Here is a 27,012-nt window from a genome sequence, read left to right on the forward strand (position 1 = left end):
CAGTCGAATCCAGAACACAGATCAGTAAACAGGCATTTGCCCTCTTGGTGGTGTTAAGTGTCATGAAGCACAAAGTCCAGGGTGTTGGAGGTGGGGGGTGGGGTGCAAATAGCAGGGGCAGTGAACACAGCCTCGGGGAGCGGCAGGGCTAGGGGTGTTGTGGGGTGTGTCAGCAGAGGCTTCCCAGAGCCCCGAGCTAGCTAAACTGTATCCTAAATATAAGAAATCATCTTTTAGAGAATCTGTTCTCAATTATCGGCGTGCAAGAAGATGATTCCACTTCATTTGCGGGAAAGCTTTTTTTCAAGCCTCTTTTTCAATGGCTGGAGGATCTTCACTCCCTCTAGTTATATCATGTTAACCCAGAGACCCCAAATCTCACAAGGCAGAGGAACCAACTGAGAGAGGCTGCCTGAAGGGACATTTGGGCCTAGGGGAAACACTGCATTTCCTACTTGGAATGAGGAGAAAGGAGAAGCCAGGTCAGGCAGGGAAAGTGAAGGGCTTCCTAAGCTTCCAACAATTCAGGTCTTTATAGAGAACTTCATTATTTCATCTCAAGTGTATTTTCACGATGTCAAGCAGGCACATCTCTATTCAAACACCAGCTAGGCAACAAAACACATTCCAGAGCCACCAGATGTAAATGATTTGTGGATTATTCCCTTTTTAGATTCTCCGGGCCATTGTTCCCCTCCATTAGTGCAAATAATAACGACCAACTTCTGGCCAAAAAAAAGGAGGGGGGGTAGTGCGGGTGAGGGGATGGGATACAATACAAAGGCTTCTGTGTGTCTGGCCAGATGGAGTTCCCTGTAACTAGTCTTGGATCTACTTTTGATCTTCCCTGGTCAGGCAATAAAATGCCTATTTGATTTTAAATAAACTTAATTAAGGTATAATTTACATGCAATAAAACACACCCACTCTAAGTATACTACTTAGTGGGTATTGACAACTCTATACACTGATGTAATCACTTCCACAATCAAGACGTGGGAAGTTTTAACTCCCAAAGTTTTCTCATGCCTTTCTATAGCTGCCTGCGTCCTGGTCCTCAGCAATCATATCGCTGACCCACTTTCTGTCACCACAGATAAATTTTGCCAGTTCTAGAATTTCCAATATACAAAATCATAGGTATTCTTTTGTGTCTGCCTTTTTCACCCAGGATAATGGTTTTGAGATTCATTTGTTCTTTTTTATTTAAGATGCTGATTTTTTGAGGTGGCAAACAATTGTTCAATATCCCACTCAGGAAGATGAGCAGATCCAGGAAGCCCCTCTGGCCTAAAAATTCTAACAGCTCGTCCAGGAAACAATGGTCTGAGAACTTCATCAGATGGGTAGAGATTGCATTGAAGAAGGTGCCAGGCACATGAATTTCTCAGTTCCAGGAGTCCAGAAGGACCAGGAGAGATGCAGCCTTGGTAAATGATAGAACGTATTACAAAGGATGACAAGGCTATTTGTTCAGTTCTGTTATGAGCTCAGCAAAATGTGACAATCCTGGGAAATATAAATATATATTGCTATATTTATATGTGTCTTTGTCTCAGGAGACATGGCGGGGATTGGTGGGAGGTGGAGTGTTGCCTGTAGGAGTAGAGGAGGCAGAGATAACTGGGCAGAGGCCACATCAATGCAAGGTCAATACATAAGGATTACAATTAGAGTATTTACTGAGCACTTATTATACATCAAGCCCTGTGCTCTGTTCCATTCCTTATATGCACTGTTTCCTCTAACCTGTCCCTGTATCCTATGACAAAGGCCTTCAGTGCTCTGCCCACAGCCCCTTACATCTTTTTCCCATATTCCCGCACACTTACCACCATGTGCTGCACTCCCAGCAGCCAGCACTCTGGCTCTACGTTGGGGGACAGTCCTTGAGAACTGGAACCACTTTGCTTCCCCTCCCAGAGAACAGAAGTGCATAGGGTTTACTGGTAATGAAATGGTACGGGGTGGCAAACACTCCTGTTCCCCATGGCACTTGTCTCCAGTTCTCCCCTCTTTGGCACTTTGCTTGCTTTTCAACCTTCCTTGGCCTCCTTCCCTTCATGTTCCCATTCTTCTGCTTCAGCAGTTATCCCTGGGGACACTTCCCAGTAAACCACATTCATGTTACTCCTTATCTCAGGATCTGCTTCTGGGGACCTCAAACTTAGACTGTAAAACCTACTACCATTGTTTTACAAATGAGGAAACTAAGGGTGTTACTCAACATACACACCACACGCACTCCTTTCCTTCTCTCCCTCCTCCCCTCCTCCCTCTCCCCTTCTTCCCTCTTCTTCTTTGCCTCTGTTCCTCCACCTCTCTCTCTCTCTCTCACACACACACACACACACACATGCCCCTAGCCATTAGCCCCAAGTTCTCATTAGGAATCTGATAAGTATTTATTTCCTTCATCCTAGAGCAGAAAACTTGAGCCTTATTGTCTCAGGCAGCCTCCCTGACTCCCCAATCTGGGTGAACTTCCCTGCTTGTGCCCTCAGAACCATCCTTTGGAGCATTCATCATGATTCTCAGTTTACAGTGATCTGTGGGATTATTGCACTAATGGCCACTTCCCCTACTAGACTGCTGGCTCCAGGTCAGGGGCCCTGTCTCTGTACTCTTAGTGATATCTCTAGTATCCTAGCAGAGTTTCTAGATCAGAGTAATGGCTCAATAAATATTTACTGAATGAATTCCTGAAGCTCCTTGAATTTTAAGTTCCTTTAATTTCCTCCCAGATGTTAACTGGCCTCTCAGATATTGCTCAGCTCCTAAGAGGCCAGAACTGCATAATGTAGAACCCCTAAGAGTGACAAAGGTCTCCTACCTACTTCTGTTCTCCTGGGTATCTAGGGAAGAGCAAAATCCAGGGCTAGGTGACAGTACTTTGCTCCAGGGGACCAAAAATTAGCATCAATGGTAGCATTGTCTCTAGAGGTGAGCCTGGAAGGCTAGGTAGACTGGATTATTCAGAGCAAATGTGAATACTATTTAATGAAATACAATGTCATTTAAATACACACACATCCCTGGATCTCTGTAGTCTTAACAAAAGTATAGTTAGCCCCAAGTTCTCATTAGGAAGCTGGTAAGTATCTATTTCCTTCTATTCCAGCAATGATGATTCCTCAGCTACATAAAATTTACAAACTGCTTTGGAAGCATTTATGGAGAAAGGTGCCATATGAATGTATGAGATTATTGAAATAAATGCTGATTTGGAGATTTCCCAGGTGGATACTTAAAATACACCCAGGCACACACGTATACTCACTCCCTGCACTCAGAGTACTTTCTGCTCTGATCAGCGGGGATAAATTCTCCTACCTGACAGGTGACTGTAAATCAAGAAGTGTGTTTTAATAGTCATCAGCTATCTGCTTCAGTGTGCTGCTGTCTCAGGCAATCCTTCACCTCCCAGGACACAGGACCTGAATGATCTTGGCACTTCTCTCCACTGCACCTGGAGATGGGGGATTAGCATCCAGGTAAATATTGGCATATTGTGTGTGAGCAGTGAATAGAAATAAGTCAGGATATCCTTAGAAAATTTATCTCTGGATCCACCATGTGTCTTATCAATAGGTAAGAAAATAGGAAATGATGAGTTTCCAAGTTTTTTGGCAAATCAAAACAAAATGGTTTTATAACAATATAAAGGTTGGAAAGTATCTGAGAGTCAGTAAATGCTGAATAAATAGTGTTGAAGGTAAACACATGTCCTTATTGCCACAACCCTGATAAGTGGATTAGATTACTGGACTTGTTCTTCTTGATCGCATCCCTCATAATCCTACCCATCAATGTTTGCTTGGGCTATTTTACACCCCAGTACCTTTGCACAGGCTGCTTTCTGTGACTAGACTGGAATGCTTTACATTAATCCAGGTGAGCCAGGGATACTTTCTGATATGTCAATACCTGGTACCAGGATCACCTTCAATCTCCTTGATGAAGCTCTTTTTGACAAACTCTCTCATGCCTAGAGTTGCCACTTTATCCTGTACAAATGTGATTGCACATATCTATTTAACACAAACATGATTGGTCTCTCTTTGGAAGTTCTGGCTCATACTCTGTACAGTTTGAGGCCACAATCAACACTCCATTGCTACCCAACTGCCCCCTTGTGACCTCTCAAGTCACCTCCCAAAGCATTTGGAGTAATGTATATTTTACTGAAATGCTCACACGGGGGAGAAGTGGAGGGCTTACATTGAACACCATATGGCCAAACATCATAAAAATCCCCATTAAAAATCTCCATCATTCCAAGAATCTTTTCTCTCATTGCCAGCTGCCTTATCTCCTCTGTATCCTTCATTTCCACACTCCTCCCACTCCTGGATACCTCACTACCACCCCAATTCCATTTAACAGGCTAGCCCTTTTAGCTCTTCCTGCTTCATAAATGCACATCCTTGAAATTTTAGATCCTATTCATCAAAGTATCTCTTTGAGATCAATTTCTCTTAAAAGGTAATGGTAAAAAACCAAACACATTTCTTCTTCCACTAAAGACTTATAGGTAGGACTCTAGCCTGATTCACCTTTGCATCTCCTGTGCAAAATATTTTAAATATTTGTCAAATGAAAATGAAATAAATCAAAGAATATAGCCACTGATTAAAACCCCACAAGTTACACTGTTTTCTCTTGTTTAAGGATCTTTCCTCCCTTCTCAAGTAAGGCTTTGGCCAACTGCCATTTCTCCCTGACCTGAGCACTCTGCCCAGCTTCAATGGGCCCTTTCCTGTCTTGCAACCACCGGGCATGTTTTCACCTTCAGGCATTCATTCAAGTGGTTTCTCCCAAGTTGCACAGATCTATTTAACACAAACGTGGTTGGTCTCTCTCTCCTCAGGAGTTCTGGCTCATACTCTGTATGATACACTCCATTGCTACCCAATTGGTCCCTTGTGACCTCTCAAGTCATAAGGAATTACTTATGTAGTTCATGAGAGTGATGGGCGATAAGTTACCATCACCCTACTGAAGGTCCACATGGATGCAACTGGTCTGGTCTTGTGGGTCCATCCAAGTCCTTCTCACTCTTCAAGGTTCAATGCATGTCTTCACTTCCTTGGGATACTTCACTGAGGTCTCTGGTCCAGGCATGATTCTCTGTGTAGTCCATAGGACATCTGTCTTGAATGCATCCACTCCAATGGAACTTAATCTTTCAGCTTTTCATTATTTGATATTTGGGATATGAGGCATTGAGGCCATTCTTCTTCCCAGAATGCAGTCTTTAATAGGTATAGTTTCCAGATTTTTCAGGTTTTTCTCATTTCCACACTTGTGGTAGGTTTGTACTTACCTAACCTTTGAAGTCGTGTGTGGCTGTTTAATTTGCTTTGGCTAAGGAAATGTGAGTAGAACTGACATGAGTCCCTTTAGGAAAGAAGCTTTTAGGGGAAGCAGCAGTCAGAGCTGCTCCCTCCCCCACTCCCCAGCCACACAGAAGTGGCTGGCAATGTTTGAGATATCTGGTGGACTATCCTGGATGTCTGCATGAGGATCCAGCTCATTCACAATGGGCACGGTGTGAACAAGAAGTGAACCTTGGCTATGTTACGCCATTTAGATTCATAAACTCTTTGGATAATGAATATCATAAATAAAAATTAAATAATTGTGTGTTATTACAGCACAACTTATCCCATCCGGACTATACACTCCTTGAAGGCAGCACTCGGGTATAGCTTACTTCCTCTCCCCCAGAGAGCACATAGCACAATGTCTGATGCATGTTTGGTAACTACTGCTCATTGATCACACACACTAAGATGAAGTAAAATATCTGAGGTTGGAGAGTGGTGACTTGGTGTCAGAACTTTTGAGACTTCTGTATCTGGAAACCAAAATAAATGTACAAGATGATTCCAACAATCCTTGCATACAGGGAGGCAGAATAGTGAAATGAAAGGAACTTGGGCTTTTAAGCTGGATTAACCTGGATTCAAGTGCAAGCTCTACCATGTACTTAGCTGTGTGACCTTGGGTCAGTTATTTCAGCTTTTTGATTCTGGGATAGCATCAGTCTCTACTACACAGTGTCAATGTGGGGATTAAATGGGAAAATGTATGTAAAGCACATGGCATATAATAAATGGTCAAAAACATCACTCTCTCAGGCTTTCCTCCCATCAAGTGTGTGTGGGTGGATAGGAACTGGGAACCGCTTCCCTTCATTTATGCTCTATGAGATCTTGCCTACTTGCCTAGCCCCTGGATTTATTTAGCTTGGTATACCTCAGATCCTTAGGGTTTTGCTTTTGCTGCCCATGTTCACTCTGGCTCTTTGAGAAATTCCACCTGCAATCAGCTGGAGTTGTCAGTAGCCCTTGGTAAAGAAGTCCAATGGGTGGGGTGGTTGGGGGCGTGTTTTTGAGATAGTCTCTCTACTGACAGAATTTTAAACAGGATCCTTGGTGAGGTGGATCTAGTTAGGGAGATGATCTCTGTGGGGAGAGAGAATTTAAGACGTCACGGTTGAGCAGTTCCAGGGAAGTCCCATCTTGGTCTGCCCCGGTCTTGGCCTTGGCCTGGCAGATGATTCTTCTACTTAACCCTGAGATCATATCAGTGATGACAATAGGGAAGTCTGTGAAGTGATCTTCAATGACTGACTCCTTCCCTAGGCTGGAGCTTGGTGCGGTGACTGAGGGCTTGTGTTTTGTTGAACTCCTGACCCAGTCATGTGTTTACAGGTTTAATGCAGTGTCCCTATCTGGGTCCTTGAGGCCACCTCCCTCCCCCACCTCCCCATGTAGCAGCAGCTGTGATGTGGCATGCCCAACAACCCCAAAGGTGCTTGTGTAACTTGTTTTTCAGTCTTGGCATGAGCTCTGGTTCTGAAGTGAGAAAGGGTGTTTACATTCTGGAAGAGAAATGTCTTACATCAGGGCTGTTCCTGACCCATCCCTCTCCCTAGCAGCTTCTTCCTCTGTGGGATGGCTGTGACAGCCATGGAGGTGGTTTGGGACCCAGAAGAAATGAACCTGAGCACAAAGGAAGGTCAGCTTTTAGCAAGCATCCATAGAGCCCCTGGCTGCCATTGTCCTGTAAAAACTCCCTCCCTGGACAGGTGCGGGAAGCTGCTTGAGGAGGGGTCTTTTGTTGGCCCAGTGTCTGTCACAGTGCCTCACACAGAGCACAGTTCTGGGGGCAGGTGCTCAGCAGACATCCAGTAAATCAATGAATTGTAAACGACATGGGCAAGAACACTTTTCAGAGGACATACTGGTAGAAGTTCTTAACCTACTTCAGTTAACAGCTTTCTCTGAACAGTACTTACATTAACTATAACAATGGTTACTATTTATTAAATGTCTACTCTCTGCCAAGAAAAGGCATATATTATTTCCTTACATTCCACAAAGTCAAGAGTTCTACAAAACAGGGATTTCTCTCCCCAGTTAATAGCTGAGGGAGGGCACAGCTGAGAAGACTCTTGGGCTCCAAGTCTGAGAATCTCACCTGAGCCCATACAGACAGTAAGCCAGGGTTCCAAGCCCTTCACAAGCACAGAAGCCCCTGCTTTTCCACATGCCATTTCTCCACGCCGCCCCTCACCCTGCCCTGGTCTCGGAGTCCTGTCTTGCAGCCCCTGTAAGAAAGGGTGACTTTAAAGGAGGCAGAGGATGGCAATTCCATTCCCCTGATGCAGGGCAGCTATGCATTCTTGTTTCTTCCTCTAGCAAACAGGCTTGAATTCAGCATAGAAGGAATGCTGGGTGAGTAGCCCCATTCCAGATATCTGTGTTGCCACACTTAGGAACTCCCATCCACGGGCAGGGCGGTCCAGTACCTTAGTCCCTCAACCCTCCTGGAGAACCCCCTCGCCTCTCCCTCCCACTTTCCACTGGTGATGCCCACACACAGCTCCGCTTTTCTTCCTCCACTGACTGGCTTCAAGGCCAGGTTTTCACTCCCTAGGAAAACCTTGCTACAGGTATTATTCTATGGACAGTTCCTGGCACCAAATATGTACTCACTAAATATTTACTGAATTACATTCTAAATTCTAGACAAAAGAAGGCGGCCAGGGAGCCAGAATAAAACTGAAAAACTGAGGAGGTGGGGGAGGGGGCATGCCTCTTTCCTTTCCTGTCTCCCTGCCCCCAGTAGGGAAGCAGCAGCGTTATTTAGTGTTAATGCTGTCATTTGATTACAGTAATATCCAAACAGATTGAAAAGCTCCAATGAATGCCAGAGTAGAAGTGCACACACAGGGGGCTGTTTCCTTGGAAATATTTCAGCTGTAATTACTCCCCAAGGAGAAATATCCAAACAACTTCCTTGACCCTCTGGGAAAGAGAAGTAACAATTGGACAGAAAGTCATTTCTGTGGCCTGTGTCTCCAGCGGGTGGGGGGTGGGGGCGCATGCGCGTGGGGCTGCACCTTCCACGTGTCCTGTCCACAGGGCGCCTTTGACAGCCGGTCTATTCAAACGCTGGGGCCGTGGGCTGGCGGAGCGGTGCCTGCCGCCGCAGTGGCTGAGATCATGCTGTTGATTTTGTTTTACAGAGAGCAGCCCAGCCTGTTGTGCAGAGTACAGAATGTTCTCTTCTGTGAACTGAGCTTGAACTTTTCCAACCCACTTTGTTTGAGGAACCATACAGACACGGAGGGGGAAAAACAGGGAAGATAACCCCCAAATTGTTGAAATCGTTGTGTTCTCTCTGATTTGGGCCCTGATCATTTGCTTTTCACATCTTGAAATTAAAAATCCCAAGCATTACAGTTCTTGGAAGAACAAAAAGCCTGTGATGTCCTTTCTCTGAGTCAGCACTCAGGCTTGCACTTTGGAAATGAACAAGTCTGTCACCATCTCTCCTAGATTTCTTTCTTTCTTCCTTTCTTGTTCCCTCGTAGGCATTCAAGGGACTATGACAACAAAAGATACTTTCCTATAAGGAAAAGGAAGGCCTCCAGGGCCTGTGACTTCTTTCAGGTGTTCAGGCTCTCAAGAGATGTTACAGGGGTTCCCCAATTTACTATATGGCCTGAGAGAATAGATAGTAAGGGTTTTGGGTCCTTTGCCTCCACGTAAATTACCAACTCAAGAGGTGTAACCAATGCTTGGTAAGATGATCTGAAATTTCTCTTTGAAGACAATCTTTGCCTAGTTTTAGGGCTGAGTCTCCAATTTAGAGGCACACTGATAAATAGTTTAGGGTATGCTTGGAGGATCTGAGGGTAAGACCTCTATCAGATAGGCAACAGTAGATTTCAACCTATTACTACTTTCTTTTTTTCTCTTTTTAGGGTCCTACCCAAGGCATATGGAAGTTCCCAGGCAAGGGGTCAAATTGGAGTTACAGCTGCTGGCCTACACCACAGCCACAGCAACACCAGATCCATCCGAGTTGCGTCTGCAACCTACGCTGCAACTCACGGCAATGCTGGATCCTTAACCCAACTGAGCTGGGGGCGAGGGATCAAACCTGTGACCTCATGGGTACTAGTTGGGTTCATTTCTGCTGAGCCACAGTGGGAACTCCATCAACTTATTATTACTTTTAATAGCAGTGGATTCTTTTTTTCTTTTTTTGTCTTTTGTCTTTTTAGGACCGCACCTGAGGCATATGGAGGTTCCCAGGCTAGGGGTCAAATAGGAGCTGTAGCTGCCGGCCTATACCACAGCCACTGCAAAGCCAGATCCAAGCTGTGTCTGTGACCTACAACACAGCAATGCCAGACTGATGACCCACTGAGCAAGGCCAGGGATCGAACCCGCATCCTCATGGATACTAGTCAGATTCGTTTCTGCTGAGCCACAGCGGGAACTCCAAGTCTTGTAGATCTTGTTCACTGCCGGAAAGTGGGAGATTCCTGCAAGAGTGTCTTTACTTCTGAGATGCTTCTAGTTCCTGGATGTTCCTTGTCCCCTGTGACCATTTTTATTTTTAAAGTCAGCATGCTATCAGAATATTGGTTAATTAGTTCATTCATTCTATAGACGCCCATAGAATATTTGCTATGTTTAAGTTATTGGATGGTTTTTAGTGATTGGGAGATGAGTAAGATATGTTCACTGCTTTCAGAAAGTTTACTGTCCACTGGGAGAGGCAGAAATATACACACCATCTACATAAACATAACACATGTATATACAAGTAATACAAAGGAGGTTGGTACATGTCCAACAGAAGGACAAGGTACAAACTGGGAAGGCAGAGTATTACAGAACAAGATGAGGATTCTAATAGTTGGAAGTTGGGTCATAAGCAGTCTAGACAGCAAAAGAAAGAAACTGTGAAAATAGATGGCCTTTATGGTTAATTGAATGTATCATACTCAGGTATTAATGAGTAGTTCTTGTGGCTGAGTAGTTGATGCTAGGAAGAAGGAAAAAAATAGATTAAGCCTAGATTGGGGATATCTACTTCCTCATCTTGTGCCCTCAGCTAATCTTTCTTGCTGAGTGTATATGAAACCTCAGAATCTTTCTCAATGCAATTCTCCAAAAAGCCACCACTAATCAGTTGGGGTTGGAGCTTGAGATAAAACCATCTGTCATTCTTTGCTTGGGCCTTAAATCTTATCCTCACACATTTGTATTTTATTCTGTTGTTTTGGGTGAGTTATTGCATGTTTCTAAGAATCAAGATGATATGAGTGAATGACAGGATTCAACCTATGTTTCTTTAAGGTAGTTGATGGTCCTGGGAAGGATGCATGGAAAAGGTGAGAGACTATATCAATCTTCTAGTGACGTGAATGGGAGGGAAAAGTGGGTTGGACGGATGAGACACTGGGTAGGTACAAATGATAGGACTTAGTGATTATACAGGAGGGAAAGAAGACTTGAAAATACTGAGTTTTCTCATCTGGGTTACTGAGATAAGATGCTGCGATAAGATGGTCTGAATGTGTCTTTCCCCAAATCCAAATGTTAAAATACTAGCTTTCAAAAATGATGGTATTAGGCGCTGAGGACTTTGGGAAGTGCTTAAGTCATGAAGGTGAAGCCCTCATGAATGGGATTAGTGCCTTATAAAGGAGACCCCCTGCCTTCAGGGATCTCTAACCCTCTCCATCATGTAAGGATAGAATAAGAAGTCTGAGACTTGGAAGAGGGCCCTCACCCAACCATGCTGGTGCCATCAACTTGGACTTCCAGCCTCCAGAGCCATGAGATACATATCTATATAGATCTATCTGTCTATCCATATCTGTTACTTATAAACTACCCAATCAGGGCTATTTTGTTATAGCAGCCTGAACGGAGTAAGACAGAGGCCAAGAGAAGGAACACAAGAAGAGTTTTTTTTTTTATTTTTAAATAAAGGGAAAATGATAGGTTGAGTTTTAGATAGGCTGAATTTGAGGTTGTATGGGACATTTTATGGAGAGAATTCCAGCCAAAGAAATACATGTCTGGAGTTAAGAGTTAAAGAAGTAACTCAGGATTCAGCCACATTAAAGGAAACATTGAAAGCTTTGGGAGTTGATGTCATCACCTAGAAAGAGAGCTATGCAGGTCATTTATAGGCTTGTGGAAAAAGTTAGCCTGGTTACACCTAAAGAGTTGCTTACACTAAAGAGTTGCTTACACTAGGAAATATTACAAGTTTTTAACAATATGGTTACCACTAGTTAAATCTTGTCCTCCACTCTTGTATCTGATTCTTCTTTAATACAGAAAAATAACTCACCTGAATGGAACTTGTTTGGTGTCTGAGTATTAAGGAAAAGAAGGAATTTTTCTCTTGCATACCCTTTAAGCCAGTATTTATTACTTTTTTTTTTTTTTTTTTTTTTTTGCTATTTTAGGGCCACACTAGTGGCATATGGAGGTTCCCGGGCTAGGGGTCGAATCAGAGCTGTGGACGCCGGCTACGCCACAGCAATGCCAGATCCGAGCCGCATCTGTGAACTACACCATAGCTCATGGTAACACTGGATACTTAACCCAATGAGTGAGGCCAGGGATTCAACCTGCATCCTTGTGGATCCCAGTCGGGTTCGTTAACAGCTGAGCCACAAAGGGAACTTCTATTTCTTACTCTTTTGATGGCTGATCATGACCCACAGTGAGAACTATGTTTTACACACACATTATAACTAAAATAAAGGGCTTTATGAAATAATATCTAACTAAATCTTCTGCAGTTATTGTTATTTTCAGTTTTAGTCTATTCCATTAAAAAAATGGTTACTTGGGTCCCAGTAAGTTGATATTACAGCCACTAATATGTGGCTACTTGCAGTGTGCAAGACGTGGGGATTAAAGGGCTGTGGTTTCTGGAAGTCCACTCTCCCTCTAGTGGTTGGCATCTTTCAGGAGAGAACAGAGCTTATTAGTCTCAGCTCAGCCTGAGGACCCCTTGGAGAAGAGCTTAACTCCAGCTCCAAAGGCTTCCCTTTTCCTGTAGGAAGTTTTAGCTTGGGAAGGAAGTCTAGGTTAATTCTACCAGAAAGGTTGCTTGTGTTGCTTCCAGATGCAAAGACTACCACCACTATTACAGCTGCTGCTGCTAATTATAACACTTAGTGAGTGAGGCACTTTACATTCATTATTAACACAATTCTTCATAATAAGCCTCTGAGGAAATTATAATTATTACTTCCATTTTACAGGTGAGAAATACTGAGGCTAAGGGAGATAATGTGCCCCTAATCACATAGCCAGTGAATGGTGAAGCTGAGTTTCAAATTCAGCTTGCAGAATTGTGACAATAAGCTGTATTTCTCTTGTGTGTCTATTGGTAAGGCTTGGTATTTTCTCATGGTACTCTTTATTCCTTCCTTCTATGGAGTCTCCATGCATTTCAACATTTCTTGAACATAATCAAATATCTGACATGCATTCAGGAAGTGGAGGCAGGAAAGGTAGCAAGAGAGAGAATGAGTAAGGGTGGGGCAGGTTGATGAACAGGCTTTTGAGGCTGGGTTGGAAATGGCTGTCTGAAAGGGTAGAGGCCAGGCCCTCATCACCTTTGCCTGGCCACAATGTCTGGACCAATTCCCTACTTCCATCTTCGTCCCAACAGTCCTCCACACCCCCATCTCCACAAGGCTTATCTTTCCGAAGCAGCACCATCATCCTATGTCATGCTTCCGGCTGACACTGCCAACTCATCCTGTCCCAAACTGAATGCTTCCTCCCTCCCTTCAGTGCTAACTTGCCCTTCTCAGCCCACCTCATGTTTCTTTTCAGATGGCCATTCCAGACTTGCAATTGGCCCCACCCTATCTTCCTCACTCCCCATCCACTATTTCCCCTTAGGAAGCCCAGCCTAGCAAGTTGCCTCCCTGTCCCTGGATGCGTGTGACTTGTCTGATCTCAGTGGCTGTGCCCATGCTGTGTCCCTGTTGGAACGCACCTCCACCCTCCACCCCTTCCCCTTGCTGTACATATCCATCCCGCAGGTCCCAGTTCAGATTTTGCCTCTGCTCTTATGGTTTCCCCTGATCTCTTCTTTTATCTTTGCATCTTTGCTTTCTATCATCCATTTAGGAATATCACCAAATACTGTAGATTATTTAAATGATTCATGTTTATACGGTCATCCAGACTCATTCGTTTATTAATTTTAAAACTATTATTGATTTGCCTATTAAGTTTCAGACACAGGAAAGGTAATGATAACGAAGGTAAGAAGAGGTATCCTAACTCCAGGATCCAGAAAGAGAGCCAGCACAGTATAGTAGAGAGCCGCTGTTTTTGATACTCAGCTTCCATTCACCTTCTAGGAAAATACCCTAATTATCCTTTGGGTATTCCCTTAAGTATTTTTTCATGTTGTATGAGCAGGTCTGACCTCCCCACCTTGAATAAAGAGTGGGCATATGACAGAGGCCAGCCCAGGCCAGAGAGAGAACTGCATTTCCCTGGTCACAGTTATTGGTTCAGAGATGGTATGTACTTCTGGCTAAACCAATGGAAATTAGCCCCAGGTTCTTGCTAGAACTATCTGGGGATGCTAAACTGGTTGAAATTGAGCCAGGAACTTCTGGCAATTATTACTGTCACCACTTGTGGAGGGCCAGTCTGAAGATGAAGCCAAAATGGAGGCAATCAGATGGAAGGTAACTGGTTCTGCATAACATCTGAAGTGCTTAGATCCAGACACTATTGTACCTTAAAGTATATGTTATATCTTTGTTTAGGTTAGTTTCTGTTGAGATTCTGTAATCTACGACTTAAAGAATTTCCCTAATTAGCCCAGACTGATTCCCATTCCAGTTCAGGTTGGGTTGAGGACCAGAACAAAATGAATCTATTGATTTAGCAAGACTCTGGGCACAGAGGAGCACTGCTTTTTTTCTTGTATAAATCCTTCTTGCATCCCAGGAAAAAGAAAGAAAAGCAAAAATAAACAAATGGGACCTAATCAAACATAAGAGGTTTTACACAGCAAAGGAAACTATCAACAAAATGAAAATACAACCTACAGAATGGAAAAAGTATTTGCAGACAAGGTGACCAACAAGGGGTTTATATCCAAACTATACAAAGAGCTCATATGACTCAATATCAAAAAAACCAACAGGAGTTCCCGTCGTGGCGCAGTGGTTAACGACTCCGACTAGGAACCATGAGGTTGCGGGTTCGGTCCCTGCCCTTGCTCAGTGGGTTAACGATCCGGCGTTGCCGTGAGCTGTGGTGTAGGTTGCAGACGCGGCTCGGATCCCTCATTGCTGTGGCTCTGGCGTAGGCCGGTGGCTACGGCTCCGATTCAACCCCTAGCCTGGGAACGTCCATATGCCGTGGGAGCGGCCCAAGAAATCTCAACAACAACAACAACAGCAAAAGACAAAAGACAAAAAAAAAAAAAAAAAAAAAAACAAAACCAAAAAAAAAAACAAACAATCTGGAGTTCTCGTCTTGGAGCAGTGGAAACGAATCTGACTGGGAACCATGAGGTTTCGGGTTCCATCCCTGGCCTTGCTCAGAGGGTTAAGAATCGGGCATTGCCATGAGCTGTGGTATAGGTCACAGACAAGGCTCAGCTCTGGTGTTGCTGTGGCTTGGGAGTAGGCCAGCAGCAATAGGTCTGATTAGACGTCTAGCCTGGGAACCTCCATATGCCACGGGTGCAGCCCCTAAAAGGACAAAAGACCAAAAAAAAAAAAAAAAAAAAAAATCCAATCAAAAAATAGGCAGAGAACCTAAACAGACATTTTTCTAAAGATAATACAAGATGGCTAAAAAGCACATGAAAAGATGCTTAACATTGCTAATTATTAGAGAAATGCAAATCAAAGCTACAATGAGGTCAGAATGGCCATCATCAAAAAGTCTACAAATAATAAATGGAGAAGATGTGGAGAAAAGAGAACATTTCTACACTGTTGGTGGGAATGTAAACTGGTGCTGTCACTGTGGAAAACAGTATGGAAGTTCCTCAGAAAACTAAATATAGAACTACCATATGATCCAGCAATTCTATTCCTGTGTATATACCCTACAAAAACAAAAACACTAATTCAAAAAGACAGGTGCACCCCAATGTTCACAGAACACTATTTATAATAGCAAAGGCATGGAAGAAACCCAAGTGCCCATCAACAAATGACCGGATTAAGAAACTGTAGTGTTTATATACACAATGGAACACTACTCAGCCATAAAAAAGGATCAAAAAATGCCATCTGTGGCAATGTAAATGGACCTAGAGAATATTATGCTTAGTGAAATAAGTCATACAAAGAAAGAAAAATACTATTTGATGTCACATATATAGAATCTAAAAATAATACAAATGACTGTATATAGCAAAACAGAAGATTCATAGACATAGAAAACAAATTTATGATTATCAAAGTGGGGGAAGGGACAAATTAAGAGTTTGGGATTAGCAGGTACAAACTACTATAATAACATAGATAAGCAAGGATTCACTATATACCCAATATCTTACAATAATTCATAATAGCATAAAATCTGAAAAAACTCCAAATCACTATGCTGTACATGTGAACCACAATACTATAAATTAACTATACATCAATAAAAAAAAAAAATCCTCCCCACAGCACCTTACCTGGTGCCAATATCCTCCATTTGCTCAGTGGATACCAGGAGCTTCTATGCTGGTCATGGCAGAACCTTGGTGCAAACAGTTGATTTTGCATCTATGCAAATGATAGAAATGATCCCCTGTCATTTGATATGATAGGTATGTATCAAAATGTGATGAGATCCTCATATTGAACAGGAGTTATGGTAATGTGATTTCAAGTCTATAACAGGCTTATAAACTCTAGTGGTAGTGATAAGGTGACAAGAGAGAAAGGATAATTTAGAATACACTTTATTTTATTTTATTTGTTGGTTTTTAGGGCCACACCCATGGCATATGGAGGTCCCCAGGCTAAGGGTCCAATTGGAGCTATAGCTGCTGGCTTATGCCACATCCCCAGCAATGCAGATCCAATTCACGTTTGTGACACACAGCACAGCCCACAGCAACACCAGATCCTTAACCCACTGAATGAGGCCAGGGATCGAATCCACAACCTCATTGTTACTAGTCAGATTTGTTTCTGCTGAGCCACAATGGAAGCTCCAGAGTACTCTTCATTTGGTAATGCCTATGGGTGAGTGGAGACTACTAGATGTGGGTTTAATCTATTCCTTGACAAATAAACCAATCAGCTGGTACTGGTATATATTTAATAGGCACCAACTAGAAATGAAAGACCAAACCTTTTTAGTCATCTTGCACAGCCCTCAGACTGTAGCTGCTCAATAAATACTTTTGGGATCAATAATGTTTTGTAGCCTTGGTATTATTTAGAAATAATGACTGAACAAATAGTGAACAGGTTCCAATACCATGCTCATCTCCACCCCTGGGTCAAGGAATGGCCAAATATTCCTGAGCTAGTGGTAGAAATAGTTTTCCTGCCTCCAACATTTAGGCTCTGATCCTTGGAATATTGTCAGTCCCAAAAGTCAGAGGTTGGGGAACATTTCAAAATGCTTTTAACAGAACAGGCTATGCCTTGAACTAAGTCACTGCCTCACCTTAAATGTCCCCAGGCTACCATAGCTGACTTCCCATGTCTGCATTTAGTTTTTGGCCAAGGCCGCAGGTGGATACACCCTTGGCTCAGGCCCAGGTTGGAGCTTTTCCAGCTGAAGGTGTCCCTCTTGGTTAAGTGCTTCTGCTTGGTAAATATTTGGAACACTCAGGGTGTCCTCTTTGGCCCCATTTAGTTAAATCCCTCTGTAGTAAACTCAAAATAAAAGAATTTCCTGTTCGAGTTCCTGTTAAAGGCTCTTTCAGAAGTAAGACTGGCCACTAGTCTGCATGTGAGGGATGGGTGGGTAATGAACCATCTTACAAGAGAATATGATTTAATTAGAATTCGTTAGGAGTCTAGTTCCTGTTACTAAAGCTTAGACTCTTCTAAGCAAGCCGCTCTCCTCCTCCAAATATCCGAAGAATTATTAGACTTTACAGATCTGATAACAATTTCATCACTGCCATGGTTAGGAATTGGGAAATGTTTAACTCACCTTCTTTCCTTCAAGGAACCTTTAGTTTTAGGGCAGACTCTATGGGAGTGGTTCTTAACTTAGGGAGCACATTAGAATCACTGGGGAATTTAAAAAACTATTGAGGCCTGGAGTCCACCTGTAGAGACTTTTTTTTTTTTTTTTAAAGGGCTGCAACTGTGGCATATGGAATTCCCAGCCTAGGGGTCAAATTGGTGCTAAACAGCTGCCGGCCTATGCCATAGCTACAGCAATGTCAGATCCAAGCTGTGTTTATGACCTATCCCAGAGCTCATGGCAATGCTAGATCCCCAACCCACTGAGCGAGGCCAGGGATTGAACCCGCAGGCTCATGCCTACTAGTCAGATTCGTTTCTGTTGTGTCACGACAGGAACTCCCACCCCTAGAGAGTCTGAATTACATGGCTTTGGCATGTGGCATCACGATGTAAAAACCTTCCCAGGTAGGTACATGAAAAGATGCTCAACATCCCTAATCATCAGAGAAATGCAAATTTAACCCACAAGATACCACCTCACAGCTGCCAATATGATTACCATCAAAAAGTCTACAAATAATAAATGCTAGAAAGGATGTGGAGAAAGGAAGACCCTTGTAAACTGCTGGTGTAAAGGTAAACTGGTGCAGCCATTATGGTAAAGAGTAGGGAGGTTCCTCAAAAAACTAAAAATAGAACTACCATATGATCCAGTAATTTCCCAACTGGGTATATATTTGAAGAAAATGAAAGCACTAATTTGAAAAGATGCATGTACCCCAATATTCTCAGCAGTATTATTTACAACAACCAAGATATGGAAGCAACCTAACTGTCCATCGACTGAGGAATGGATAAAGAAGTGGTATGACACATATACATACAAATGAATATTACTAAGCCATGAAAAATAATGAAATTCTGCCATTTGCAACAATGTGGATGGATCTAGAGGTTATGTGCTTAGTGAAATAAATCAGACAAAGGTGGAGTTCCTGTTGTGGCACAGCAGAAACCAATCTGACTAGGAACCATGAGGTTGGGGGTTCCATCCCTGGCCTTGATCAGTGGGTGGAGGATCCGGTGCTGCCGGGAGCTGTGGTGTATGTCACAGACATGGCTTGGATCACATGTTGCTGTGGCTGTGGTGTAGGCCAGCAGCTGTAGTTCCGATTTGATTCCTAGCCTGGGAACCTCCATATGCCGAGGGTATGGCCCAAGAAAGAAAAAAAAAAAAATCAGATAAAGGCAAATACCCCTTAGTAAGAATAACATAATCTATTCATTTCTATGTGGAATCTCAAATGTAAAACAAACAAATGTATGTAACAAAACAGAAAATAGACTTATGGATATAGAGAACAAACAAGCGGTTACCTGGGAGGAGAGGTTAGGAGGGAGGGGCAAGATTGGGGTATGGGATTAAGAGATACAAACTACTTATAAAATAAATAAGCAACAAGGATGTATTGTAAGCACAAGGAATTATAGCCATTATTTATTTGTTTATTTTGTCTTTTTGTCTTTTCAGGGCTGCACGCGAGGCATATGGAGGTTCCCATGCTAGGGGTCCAATCAGAGCTGTAGCTGCCAGACTACTCTAGAACCACAGCAATGCCAGATCTGAGCTGAGTCTGTGACCCACACCACAGGTCATGGCAAGGCCAGATCCTTAACCCACTGATCGAGGTCAGGGATCAAAACTGCAACCTCATGTTGCCTGGTTGGATTTATTTCCGCTGCACAAAGATGGGAATCCCTACACCCATTATTTTGTAATAACTTTAAATGGAGTATAATCTTAAAAAATGAATCATTATGCTGTACATCTGAAATTAATATAATAGTGTAAATCAACTACATTTTTTTTTCTTTTTAGGGCCTCACCTGCAGCATATGGAAGTTCCCAGGCTAGGGGTCAAATTGGAGCTTCAGCTGCTGGGCTATACCACAGCTCAGGGCAAGGACAGATCCTATTCCACTGAGCAGGGACAGGGATCAAACCGAATCCTCATGGATACTAGTCAGGTTCATTACCACTGAGACACAATGAGAACTCCCTATACTTCAATTTTTAAAAAGTAAAAAAAAAAAATAATAATAATAATCTTACCAAGTATTCATAATGTGCTATAATGTTCTATCATCTGAGCAGGTCCTAAAAAAAAAAGATGCTAAATCTTCTCTTTAAGTAAGTTAGCATTGCCTAGAAGTGCTATAGAATATGATTTTGTAATAAAGAAATATGAAAAAAGTTTTGTTTAAATTGTTATTGTGGGAGAGCAGATGGCTTCACCTTGCTCGTTCCATAGGATTGTTGTGAAGCCTAAATGGCATCATGCAGCAGTGGTGGTGGTAGTGGGGCAGTGCTTTGTAAACTGGGATTTGCAACCTCACACAACCTGGCTGGAGTGGGGTGGGGTCAGGCAGGTGAGCATTGGAGAAGGGCAGGATATCAGACAGCCAGGACCCCCTGTTCAAGGCATAACACTACCCAGCTGTGGCTGACTGTTGCCAAATGAATCTGGTCTTAATCTGGCTTTCAGAGCTTTTTTTGGGGAAAAGATGCACAACAATATTTGTATGCAGAATCTCGCAATTTAAAGAGTATTGAGTGCCAAAAAGCACATTTGAGAACTAGATCATCATTTTATGAACTCTGAAACTGTACAGAGGTGGAAACCTGCATAAAATTGGGCTTTTGTTTGTTTTTTAGTAAATCACTCCATTTCCACAACTTACTTTTTTTTTTTTTTTTTTTTGTCTTTTTGCCTTTTCTAGGGCGGCACTCATGGCATATGGAGGTTCCCAAGCCAGGGGTCTAATCAGAGCTGTAGCCACCGGCCTATGCCACAGCCACAGCAATGCCAGATCTGAGCCCTTCCTGTGACCTACACCACAGCTCACGGCCAGATCCTTAACTCACTGAGCGAGGCCAGGGATCGAACCCCCAACCTCATGGTTCCTAGTCAGATTCGTTAACCACTGAGCCATAATGGGAACTCCACACAATTTACATTTTTTATTCCCGTTATTTTATGGATTGCCCCTTCTCTGCAGAACTGCTTTGCGAGGGGAATAAGAGTTCTCTATTCTCATGGGCACTAGAAAACCTATTAGTTTTTTCTTTGGGAGCTTCCTAAGCTTTAAGGAGTTGACATGCTAGGTGAAGAAGATGCATGGGAGAGTTCTGAGCTGGAAGGAACCACCATACTGCTGTATCATGTGATTTTCAGTAGTCTGACGAACCTCTGAACCAAGGTGGCTGGTCCAGCTTGGACCCTGGGATAGGTCTTGAGGCAGAGGAAAGAAGGGTAGTGTCGTGGAGAAACATGGGTACCAAGAGCATTCCCGCTCACAAATGCCCTGCTTGTGTTCAGCAAGTGTTATCAAGAAAGGCACAAAGCAGAGAGTATTCAAGGTCAAACGTAGGTGGGTACCTAGAGGAGACTAGATTTTTTCATGGGAGAAGGAAGTGCTGAGAGATTTGAGTGAGACTGAATTGTCTTCATGCTTTTACAAGCTGCTAGATTTTGAGATGGAATTTTGCCTGTGGAACCAGTTGATATACCTACTATGCTGCTCCCTCATGCTTATGACTTCAGAGCACGACAAAGAACAAATAGCAGAGCAAAAGGAGAAAACCGTTGTTTGGACAAATATGTCCTTAATAGAGTTCAGGAATGTTAAGGGAAGCCATTAAAATATACAAATGCCAAAATGGTTTATACTAACTGAGCTGCACCGTCTGAAGCTTGTTTTTGACCATTGAGAACCAACTTTTTACCATCAAGGATCAATCTGATGCAGGTATCCAAGCACAACTGGAGCACAGCTCGTCCTCTACTAAGTGAGGTATACTTCTCATTATACCTCACAATTGCCTAGCAATTACCAGTAGGCTAGGCTACACTGCTGACACCTGGGCAAAGGGAATGTTTCCAACTTTTCTATGCTGCGAAATAGAGCTGCTGAGTAGTTACAGAATGGCAATGAGGGAATTTCTCTAGTTCAGTCTTTGGTAACTGGCCCTTTACGTGGGCCCCGGTGCTCTGAAAGGCATTGTCTGCATTTTAATGTGGCTAATGGAAAGAAGAGGAAGAAACTACCTGAATTAGCCAAGATATTTTAATTGCCAAGTGTTAGATAATGTTATTCAAGCTGTCTAAATAATAAAAGAAACGCACTGGCTCAAGCAAATAAAGTGTCTTGGGTACATGATTCAATCTACAGGCTCAAATGCTGTCACTAAGACCCTACCTCTAGTCACTTTTTTGGCTGTTCTATCATTCACTTTGGCTTCACTTATTCTCACAATCCACATAGGAGCAAGACTGCAGCCAACAACCCCAGTTACACCTTCTCTTCTGCTCAAGACTAATGGAAAAGAGATGGGCCTCTTTTGCATCCAGGTAATACAAATGTCTTAAAAGCTAGAGTGCCCTGTGTGAGGTAGGAACCCTTTTGCTCCTCAAAGAGAAGCTCCAGGTTTTGAATTCCCTACTGATTGTGGGTCGCTGTGTCGGGGGTGGGAGGAATAAGGAGGGATTTTTGGCAAGACCGTATCTCAGCCTTTCCTACCTGCTTCCATGTGGTTTCCCTTTTGCGTGCAAGACACGAATGGATTGCTTGGCCAGTTCTTAAGTTTTTTTTCCAGAGAAAATCATCCCAAACTGGGCGTTTGGGGCGTCTGTGGGAGGACACAAGTTCACAAATTTCCTTGCAAATATCTCCTTGCCTCTCATTGGCTCTGGTTGTATCACATGACCTTTCTGAGCCAATCCCTATGGTAATGCCCAGAATAGGCAGATTTGAGTTAAAAGTCTGTCCCTCCTTTGCAGAAAGTAGATTGAGGATGGCTGCTGATCCCCAGGGGAAAATTACTGTTCTGTTTCCCAGGAGACAAGTGAATAGGTGCTGGCTGTCCAACTCAATACCTAGAAGCTTTTCTAAATGTGTAGATTTTGCAGGGTTTATACTGGGAAAAGAGCAGAGAATTGAAATCAGAAAACTGAGGTTTCAGTCCCTGCTTTCTGGTTGCCCCCAGTTGTTAAGTGGAGGAGAATACCTTTACCCAATTTGATCCCGGTGTTGTCCTGAGGCTTGAATAAGATCCCATATAGGAAAGTGCTTTTAAAAAATTTTTTTTAAACTACTTGAAGCTTTTATTTTATTCGGTGTGTCTTTTTGTCTTTTTAGGGCTGCACCCGTGGCATATGGAGGTTCCCAGGCTAGGGGTCGAACCCGCAACTTCATGGATTCTAGTCGGATTCGTTAAACACTGAGCCATGACAGGAACTCTGGAAAGTGCTTTTTGTAAACATTAAGGTCTGATCCAAATCAAGGATTGTTGGTGTTATTACTATTATCATCTTTTCTGATTTTCTCCCACTCATGCTCCAAATACTATGTGATGCTCTTTCAGTCAAGGCATGGAGAGTAATGCATCATTAGCAACTAGAAAGAATTTGGCCAGGGTTTCTGTCAGAATATATAACATCTCTGTCAGAATCAGAAATAGACTCATCCCTCCATCTCCGAGTGGTGCAGTTTCCAGGAACATGGCTTGGCAGGTGAATAGCATCTTCATGCAAAGAAAAGTTCACTCCTTCCTCTTGGAAACCACAAAAGGGAAACCACATGGAAGCAGGTAGTACCTAAGTGCTACCTTGCATGGCATGGTGACTGGAAAACATGCTGGATTTCAGCCATTTCAGCCATTTCTGCCTCCTTGACAGGAGTGCAGGTAGATAAGGATGGAGGGTTGATTCTGTGCAATGCACAACCTGCTCAACTGTACTCTGTGGCCCTGTCTTTGGTGATGAACCACTGAGGAGGCTGAACTTTGGAAGCCTAACTCCTCATTTTCCTGACAAAGTTCGTCTGAGTCTCTAAGACCATTTATCACTTTTCCCTTTTCTGCACAGTTTCACTTCTGAAAGCAGCTGTCTGTCCTGTCTCTTTTACTTAACTACCCACTAGCAGTCCAGATTCTGCTTGCTTGTCAGATGATCACTGCATGCCATTCCAACTGCAAGAAAGAGAATCCTTCCTTTTGAACTGTCCTGATAAATGATGTTGCAGAGGGCAGCTAAGCCTTTAAAATGAACACAGTGCGCTGGTTGCCTACAGTTGCCTGTTGCTGGAAAGTCAGATGCTGATTTCTCCGAATTGCCCAGGAAGAAGGGATGAAAAGCACAGGCAGCTTCACCTAGATTGACCACCACTGTTTGCTATTCAAAATCCTCCTGGCAACGGCAACTCTGGAAAGAAATTATTTGAACTGGATCCAGCCAGCCTCTGGGGAGCCAGGGAATGCAATACAGTAGTCTTTGTGTTACTATGACTGAAGGTCTTCCTATTCTTAAAAGATTATCTTTCTCTTGTGTGAAAGATGGATAGTTAGAGTCAACAGGAGCTTGTAATGTTGTTGAGCTGTGACTGTGCTGCCCCTTTCACTTTGTCCTTGGTATCTTTCGAGGCACCTGAAATTACAGAAACTTTCCAATGCAAAGTGAGCCAGGAGTAACAGGTCATCATGAAGTCGGTGGTGTGGTTTAGGTAAACTGGGTCTCAGTTTAAAGTATGCTGAGGTCTCTTGTACCTAGAAAACACTTTTGCCTGACACCATTGTTCTTCCTTCATCCCTCTTCTTTACTCAGAAAATAGGCTGCTTCTTTAGCTGTCATTTCCTCTCTGTCTCCTTGCCTCTTTTACTTCCTCCTTCCTCCAAGTGAGTCATTTTTCCATTTGTCCCCCTCTCTCCAGATTCATTCTCTGCCCGTCCTGGGCTCCCTTGCCCTGGGGTTTCTGGTTGATTCACCCAGTGGGAGGCAGAGCAGGCAACAAGAGGGTGAGAGGACTGTGGGATGAGGTAGAAGCTGCTTCTGACCCTCCATGGAAGCCTCATGAAGGTCTGACAGGGGCTGTGTCCTTCCATAGCCCCAGTTCGTGGTGGGAGGAGTTCCTCCCTGGCTCCAGTGTCACCACCGCATTTCTTGCTCCTTCAGGCATGGGGATGGAAACAGCTTCCAGCAATCGTGAGTCTCTGAGTGACTCATTATCTCTTTCTGGCTCCCTTAATCCTGCCTACACCTTATAGAGTCCCTTCATGAAATTATTTACAGTCCAACTTTTTTGAGTGTCCATCTGTTTCCTTCCAGGACACTAACCGATGCAGCTTTCATTCTTGCCACTCTTCCACAAGAGCTTCATGGATGGTCACCAGAGACCAAAACAGGCACTGGAGAAAACCTCCCCACTCTTCTTTTTAGCTACTCATGCTCAGGTCACTTCTTCCTCCTTATCCTCTGCTCTCCTAGATGCTACTCCATCCTCCTTTCTGTCTACCTTTCCACTTATCCTCTGACAAGAACTATTATAATCATTTCTTAAGTGGCCCTTTTATTTCCATTCCATCCTGCCATATCTGGAACATCACCCATAAAAAAATAATATTCCCAGAGTTCTCTTGTGGCGTAGAGGATTCAGGACCCAGTTTTGTCACTGCAGTGGCTTGGGTCACTGATTCTTCCAGGTTCGGCTAGGCTATGCTTTGTAACACATCATCCCCCAATTTGAGTAACTTAGATCAGCAAAGGCCTACTTCTCTTTCATGCTACATGTCCACTGCAGGTCAGCAGCAGCCGCACTCACCTGATCACTTGAACTCAGGCTCATGGAACAGCCCTCATCTTCAACGCTGTCAGAGTCTACTGAAGGAACAAGAGCTTGCAGAAGATCTTGCATCAGGCCTGAACTGGGCATCCTGGAGTGAGTTATACTCACATTTCATTGGCCAGAACCAGTCATGTGCCCCACCACTGGAAAGGGGACCAGAGGTACAGTCTTAAAATGTGCCCAGCAGGGGTGCTCTGAGCATTTGAGAACATTTGAGAACAGCATTGAAGATTACAACAGGGCACACGTGTGAGTTCTTCAGAAGATTCAGCATGGCCTCATTCTCTGGAAAAGGAAATCAGACCAGTGTCCCACCCCTCACATCATTGGAAGTAGTTCCATGGCATCTTGCCTGTGGCCTCCTCTCTTCACAGGCCGACTGGCTGGGTGGGAGATTGGCAAGACAGCTGAAGCCCAGCTACTATTTTTTAAAGAAAATTATTGGGGTGAAATACACTAATGTGAAGTGTACCAATTTAATTATTTTAAAGTATACAGTTGAGTGGTATTTAGTACATTCTTTAGTGTTGTGCAACCATTACCCTTATCTAGTTTTTCTAGAACCTTTGCATCACCCTGGAAAGGCGACCCTGTTAAACAGTTACTCTCTAATTCTTGGTAACCACCAATCTGCTTTCTGCCTATGAATTTCCCCATTCTGGGTACTTCACATACATGGAACCATATACTGTGTGACCTTCTGTGTCTTTAAGCCCAGCTACTTCTGAGGTGTCCTGGCGACCACCCCCCCTCCAAGGAGGCCCACCCAGTACTATAGTTCCAAATGATGGTCCTGCAGATGCCTCACAGCTGCCTTCTCTCTCCACCTGCTGTCACTGAGATTTCCTTTTTCCTGGCTCAGAGGGAGAGATGCACCCTGCTGCCAAAGCTGGGGAAGGCTGGCTGCCTCCCATCTTTCAAATGCCTTCAGTCCCTATGGGACTCCTTCCCCGACACTAGTGATGTGGTGGGGACAGCAGCCGAGAAAGCATGTCCCTGTCCCTGCTGCACAGAGGAGGCAAAGCCACTGTGTCCCAAACCCCCATCTCTCCTGAACCCCACCCCTCCCCAGCAGAAGTGCTCATATAGCTCAAAGTGGGGGGATTAGAGTGGAATGAGAGTTAATCAGCTCAGGAAGACTGTGGCATCTGGCCCCATTTTTTTCCTTTCTTTTTTTACAAAATGTGTTATTTGACTGCTGTTGTTTTCAGCTGTGGGCTGAGTGCCAATTCTGCTGCAAAAAGTAAGGGCCTGTTAAATATCTTCTTCTACATCATTTTGATAATACTCCTCTTGCTCCACAACTTTACATATCTCACTATTATGAATGGAGCAATTCCAAACTCCTGTCTTGGCATTTAAGACTTTCTACCACCTAGTGGCCTCCTCACTTGCTTCTGTCTCCCACCGCACTGGGATGGAGTGAGTGCCTGAGTGAAGCCTGCAGCCCACATGAAGGCTGAACCCATCCAGGCCCTCACCCCATGTGTCCTCAGCACTTGAAACTAGCAGAGCCAGACTCAAGTTCTGACCACCCAGGCCCAAGAACCCACCTTTTTTTCCTGATTGGTGGGTGGGGTGTTAGGAATGGGTGAAGGAGGTGACTCTGGGTAGCTTGGCCATTTCCCAGGGATACCTGCCCTGGTCTCCCTGGCATTGGAGGTGTGGAAGAGCTGGTCATAGATGTCTTGCTCTGGTTCTTTTAGGTTGACAGATTCTGTTGTGACTGGGTTTAGGTGGAGAGATGAGAAAAAGCGAGAGCAGAGAGGAAAACAGAAAGAAAATTGGGGAAGAAAGATCAGCCAGAAACAGAGAAAAAGGCAAGTCAGTGTCAGGGAGACCTGGAGTGGGAAGGGGAGGGGAAT

General features: G+C 43.7%; 1 long non-coding RNA gene across 1 annotated transcript; it reads right to left on the reverse strand.

The window, feature by feature from the left end:
* On the reverse strand, nucleotides 939–25,230 carry LOC110255683. Its single transcript, XR_002336330.1, has 4 exons — nucleotides 22,049–25,230; nucleotides 16,009–16,099; nucleotides 3,334–3,469; nucleotides 939–1,426 (listed from the first exon to the last, which is right to left on the reverse strand). It is a non-coding gene; the product is annotated as an uncharacterized LOC110255683 (long non-coding RNA).

This window comes from Sus scrofa, chromosome 1, assembly GCF_000003025.6.
Source record: "Sus scrofa isolate TJ Tabasco breed Duroc chromosome 1, Sscrofa11.1, whole genome shotgun sequence".
In the NCBI taxonomy this organism is placed as follows: domain Eukaryota; kingdom Metazoa; phylum Chordata; class Mammalia; order Artiodactyla; family Suidae; genus Sus; species Sus scrofa.